The sequence below is a fragment of the Panicum virgatum genome, chromosome 5N, assembly GCF_016808335.1.
Source record: "Panicum virgatum strain AP13 chromosome 5N, P.virgatum_v5, whole genome shotgun sequence".
Taxonomy (NCBI): domain Eukaryota; kingdom Viridiplantae; phylum Streptophyta; class Magnoliopsida; order Poales; family Poaceae; genus Panicum; species Panicum virgatum.
In genome coordinates, this window is record NC_053149.1 from 31,785,145 (window position 1) to 31,791,616 (window position 6,472).

The window sequence follows — 6,472 nt, forward strand, 5'->3', positions numbered from 1 at the left end:
AGTCAGCCAACCTTAGAGCCTCATAGTTTGTGTTATACTTGTTGAGTACAAGTTGTGTACTCACTCTTGCCTCTTCTCTACTTTTTCCTCTTGGCTACGCTACTGCTGCTCAGTTCCTGCCGACACGAGGGAGTTCGTCCAGCGCTACCAGGACTTCGAGGACTTCTAGGTGTTCGTCTCCCAGTCGACGTCCCTGTGGCGCCCTGCTCAGCTTCGGAGAGCTTTATCGTATTTTTGTAACTCGCTTCCGCTGTATCAGACATTTTCGTCATTATTGTAATAAATAACATTCGTATTCGCTTTATTATATCTTTTTACGTGATATGTGCTATGATATACTGTTCATTCTGTTGTATATACGTGTGACTTGATCCTGGCACGTATATGATTGCTCGGTTTATGTTCTTTTATAAACCGGGTGTTACAATTGAGTAGTTGTTTATCTTACTTAACTCATAAAGCAAGGGTTTGCTGTTTTTCTATTTTATTAATGTGCAGAAAATGTACTTGTCCTAATTAATATTAGAGAAACAATGTGATATTCATAACTGAAGTTATACATAGTTTCAAATTTTTACACAAAGTACTTCTCTGAACAAAGTGTTTACTGAATAAATTTCAGCTCATTTGGTACAGTCAATTAATGAAAAATGAAATACGCAGCCACTGCGAAAACAAAGATCTATTTATAAAGAACTAACCATGCAAGTATTGGTTCTCAAAATTTTACTGGTTGTTCCAAATCTGGTGTTCCTGTTACTGTAAAATTTTCAGATTTTATTGTGCAATGTACAGAGCATTGTAAATAAGTAAAGATACGACTACATTAATCAAGTTTTATTTATTTAGAGCAAATTAAGCAAGTGCTGGTTCTCAAATTTTTGCACAATGTACCAGACGTCAAATCTAATCTACAGTAAAACATTTCAGGCCAAAAAATTAAAACATGTAAGCATGAAAAATGATTAAAACCTAGTATGTTGATATCAACTACAATTTATACAGATTGATTCCTAAGGTTTCTGGACCTCAAAATTTTACAAGGAACTACGACAAATGATATTCTTCTTACTGTAATTTTTCCATGATTTAAATGAACATATAACTGTAGTAACCAAATTAAGAATACAAGCATGTGCATAGCTAAGTTAAATTCTATAGAGAGTTCCTTATAGTTTCTGTGTTTACCAGAGCTAGATCTTAACTTAAACATGCTTAAGTAAAAATATCAGCATTTATTTCCACTAGATCTTTTACTTATGAATTAAACTATTTATGAACTTGCATATTCATTCGAGATACAAGACGACCAGTACTGCATGTCAAAATTTTACTACAGAGAGTACACATACTAACTAAGAACATGTCCAAATGTCATGATCAGATATGAAATATAGCATTCAAACAAAAATAACAAATCTAGGCATGATATCACAAGTATGATTTATAACTATAAAAATATTCAGTAAATGGAGCTCAAACTTTGCAGACATGATTATAAGACAAAAACAGACTCCCAGAAATAAACCTAGATTTTTCTAAGCACATGAACTATATACCATGAATTAAGTTCATCAAACAAACATTAAACATAATATATATAGCAAACTAAATCTAACATTTCTCAAACTTGTAGATCAGCAAGAGTTCAGTAACATGTTTATCCATAAAAAGTTTTAGAGCTAACCCATGTCTATTTTCACCAGCATTAATTCATGAAGTTAACTAGTAGATCTAGGAATCTTGACTATTTGAGCAAGTAAATGATTTCAAACTGAGTTCATATTTTTACCAGACTCTAGAAACAGTATGATGCACATTCTAGCCAAAAATGTGCCATAGTTGATGAGCACAACTCCTAGAACAAAGATGAGCTATTTAAACTAACTTTATTCATGGATTAAAATAGAAGCAAAATATGAACATGTGACTGAACAAAAGTTGTAGTTCTTGTTCTAAGGATTCCAGAACAGTTGTGTCGGTACCCTGCAGCTGGGGTACCCACTCCTACTGTGCCAAGACTCGCGTAGTTATCCGTAACTACGCCCTAAGGAGCTGAGCAGCCGGACCCCTGGGGTCCGACTCTATCTCACCGGACCAACGGTCCCGGACCCGCTTCCCACTCGGGGACGGGTCCGGTGTCACCACGTGTCCCAGAGGTGATAATGCTCAGCACCTGTGACCGCGGACCCGGACCCCGCAGTTGGGTCTGGGACCTCCACGTGCCATCCAGACTCCCGCAGATGGGTCTGGGACCTCCACGTGCCTATCCGGACCCCCATGAGCTCTCAGCTCAGCTAGCTGCTCGGGAGGGGTCCGGAGCCGCCACGTGTCACGCAGATGCGGGGGCAAGCCTTCCGCTGGAAGCTCCCTCACCCACCCGCATTAAGTGCAAGTGGTTGAGGCGGGCTCTGCTACCTCTGGGCACGGGGCAGCTTTTGTCAGTCCACAATGTGGATCGCCAGTTACCAAGGCGGCTCGTCAGTTACCAAGGCAAGCATTAAAGACTCAGCGCCACGTGCATGGGCGACGAGTCATGATGACCAGCTACTGACTGGAGCAACAGTGCACGCTGCTACAGTGGACTGAGTCAGTAGTTCGGCACTTCATCATGACCTCGACGCGCGGCTGCAGTGGCTAGACTCTACTCTGACAGGACAGCTCAAGACCATCCCTAGTCAGAAGCTACGCACGAAAGCCGATGACAAGATCTCCGGATCTAAGGCATTGAAGGCCAAAGTATAGTTTATAATACGTCACCGGGCCCACCTGTCAGGGCCCCGCTCAGTGTACGTGCTCCCCTTGGACATATAAAAGGGAGAGCACGCCCGCTAGAACACAGGTTCGCACGGACACGAGAGACTCAAAGACTCTCACAACACAAGCTCGGTTTCACACCGAACAACCCTGCTCTCAACCTCTTGAGAACACAAGCAATACAACACACAGTGGACGTAGGGTATTACGCTCCGGCGGCCCAAACCACTCTAAACTGTTGTGTTCATCGCGTTCTTCCACCGAGATTGGGCTAATCCTAGCTAACCCCCGAGTACTCACTCTCTGGGATTAGGCGGGTGCATTCCGCCACCCGGCTGTGGTTTGCCACACCATGACAAATTGAGTTTGTATTTTTCTGATTTTTCTACGATTTTATATGTATTTTACAAGCTTGTTGTTTTGAAGTTCATGTATATTTTGCACTTTAGCCCCTGCACTTTTATTTCTTCTCCACAGGAGTCCCTAGGCGGACTGAACAGAGCAGAGAAGGGAAAAGGCGGCCGGATTTCGGCGAGTTTCCTTGCCGGCGGCGAAGGGAAAGTGGGGGAGGAGCAAGAGGAGGCCGAGAGCTACCTGTAGGTATACCTGTAGGTGGTCTCGGTTGGGGCTGGGGGCGGCAGGAGGGTGGTCGCCGGCGGCGCAGTACCTTGCCGGAGATGTGGTGGCGCGCTGGCGATGGTCCAGCGAGGGATAGCGAGGGAGGACGGGTCGGGGAGCTTCAGTAGGTCGAGAGGAACCCGTTTCGAGGACTAGATTGTGGGGAGGAGGCTCGGAAGTGGGAGCTCGATGGTGAGGCCGAGTTCACCGGCAATGGAGGCCACGGCGGTTCTGGTTGGTCTGGGTGCGCGCGCGAGGAAGCTCGTGCCTGCCTTTTATAGGCACGGGAGGAGGGGGAGGAGGGCGAGCTGAGGCGCAGCTGCCTAGGGGAGGGCCTAGCGAGGCGAGGGCGCGGCTGGGGGACGGTTGTCGACTGCCGGGGTTGCGGTGGCAAGCTGTGATGCGTGGCAAGCTCCGGGAGCGCCAGAGGGAGCGGCTTGGAGCAAACCAGTGGGCGCGCTGGTGGTTTCGGGCTGGGGAGAGGCTCGGCGCTGGCCAGGTGGCACTGGCTCCGGCGTACGGCACTGCCATAGGCAAGCGCAGGGAGGCAGGGGTAGGAGATGCTGGCAGTGGCAGTCTCGTAAATAGTCCGAAGTTCAAAATTCAGTTCTGTAATTTCAATGTTTCTCCCTCTTCTTAGCCTCAAATGAAAAAGTGTTGAATACTATTTTTGTTCAGTTTTTTAGATCTACAACTTTTGTTTCAGAAACTTTTTCATTTGAGCAACGGTTTGAGAGTTATTTAGTTATTTCAAAAACATCCATTTAAAGTATTTATTATTCCATGTGAATTTTGGCACTTTTACTCCTAGGCTTCAACTAGGCTTTTGTTTAACATGACATGGTGAATATTCCTATTTATTTTCATATGCATGTTTGCATTGTTTTGAAAATTATTTCAATTTCCTTACCACTAGAAATTGAACTCCTATTTATTTGATTTATTTAAATTCTGAATTAGCAAAAAATATTTTTAAATTAACTATGTGCCACAAAAATATGAGTGTGTATTTATACTAAGTTTTTGTGACAAGTTGAGCATGAAAGTTTTAGGACTATTAAAGGAACAAGTTTTATATCTACACATACTCCTGTACCAGGGTGCATTATTGGTTTGTATAAATCTTTGTTATTATGTGCTACAGGAATGTTTAACCCTTTGTTTGAATTTTTATTTTGTTTTATAACTCCGAGTTGCCATTTAAGAAGAATTGAATAACTAAATATTTTATTACTGGACCTCCTAGGCAAGTTTGTCTTATGTCTTCTTTTCTTTAAAAAGATATTCAAGATTTCAAACTCCTTGTGTGTTGAATATTCGTGGCCTCATTTTATTATTTTGTTTGAACTAGTAGCTCTTCGTAAATCAAAGAACTGTTCCATTAATCATTTCATTTGATGGTTTTCCAATTTGATTTTTATTTGTGTAGAAAGTTTATAGTTCAATATGAAAGGTGTATTTTAGTGCCTTATTACCACTCATGTCAAGTCAATTTTAAAAGTGTACCAAATATTGTTTTTCAAGCACATTGCACTCAAACACATGCACACATACATTTACACACAAGTTTGCAAAAACTAGATATAGGATTCTTATTTAAGTTTTCTTATCTCATTTGTGTGTGAAGTTATGTTAATTGCCTGGCTTTGGTTATACTGACACCAGAGGTGTCACAGCCTACCCCCTTAAAAAGAATCTCGTCCCGAGATTCAGGTGAATAAGCTAAGTGCGGAAGGTGGGTGTATCTTTGGTGGGTGAAACCCGAAGGTCGACATGATTACCAACTTCTAGTTGCAAGGGTTTTCTCCTTTTATCAAAATAACTGATTTGGCTAGAGTGGGTAGCTTTAAGATTTTTCTTGTATTATCTTTGTTGGTTGCTCTGCCGGATTACCAAGTCTGGTCCAATATGTTGTGGTCTTTGGTTTGTGACCAACTCAAAGGAGTTGATGCCTTTGATTATACTAGGCTTTAAATAGTGCCATTTTCAAGCTTGCTTTATAGCTGGGTGAGAACTCTGCTAAAAACGGGCATTTGTCTTCATGGTTGTCATAATGAATGATGTAAGATCTTAGTATGTCTTTTAAGATTTGGTCCACTTTTCAGTTTGGCCGTCGGTTCAAAGATGATGAGCTGGTCTTTGAATCAGTTGGATTACACAGAGAGGATTGCAATTGGTTTCTCAAAAAGTGTGCTAGGAGTTGAGCACTAATATTGGAAATAGTTGCCTTGGGTGATAGGTATAGAACAAGGTGATCAAGATGAATACCGGCACACTTCTTGATAATATGAATAGTGTGTAATTGAAGAAAAGGTGTCGGGTATCGATAATGATCCATATGGAATCAGGCCTCGGAGAGGTGCTTGGCAAACCAATCATGAAATCCATAATCAGCAAAAGTTGGAGTGTAATGGCTATTTGTAAGTGGTCTCGGTATAGCATTATGAGATATACTTAGCGAGAAATTTTGCTTAGGGTCTTGATCTATTTCGTTAATACCCAAGTGATTGGAAGCTTTGGAATGAAGTGTTTTGTCAGGAATTGGCTTTTAAAGATCATGATTCATTGGATACATTATGGAGAGTCGAACCAATTCTATCCTTGTCGCAACAAAGCATTTAGGCTTCTCTGATTTTTAAGAGGGTTTGTGCTCGCCGAATTCTGCAGAACAGATTCTGAATAGTTCATAAAGTTGACCATAACTGATGAATCCAAGGTCTAAAAGTTCTCAAATTTTTACAGGAGGTGTCTGAGATAATTTTGATCATTTTCTCTAGTCAACTCCAACTCAGAAACAGAGCTTAAGATAGACAAATCTTTAAGTGTTTGCCTGAAGGTTGATCCAGATTTCAGACGGAACAGAGGGCTAGTATTTTGTTTGTAAGTACCCAACCACTTGACTAAAAATTCTCAAAATTTTACATTAGCTTCTAGACGCAGTTACCCACAACCTTCATATTGAACGTTTTCTCAGGAAAAGCTTTTAAGTGGGTCGAAAAATTTAAGTGGTCAGACTGCTACAAGTTGATAGAATTATAGGGGTTTACCAAAAGACTGAATTTTGAGGGTTACACTTCTCCAAAAAATTTCAAAATTT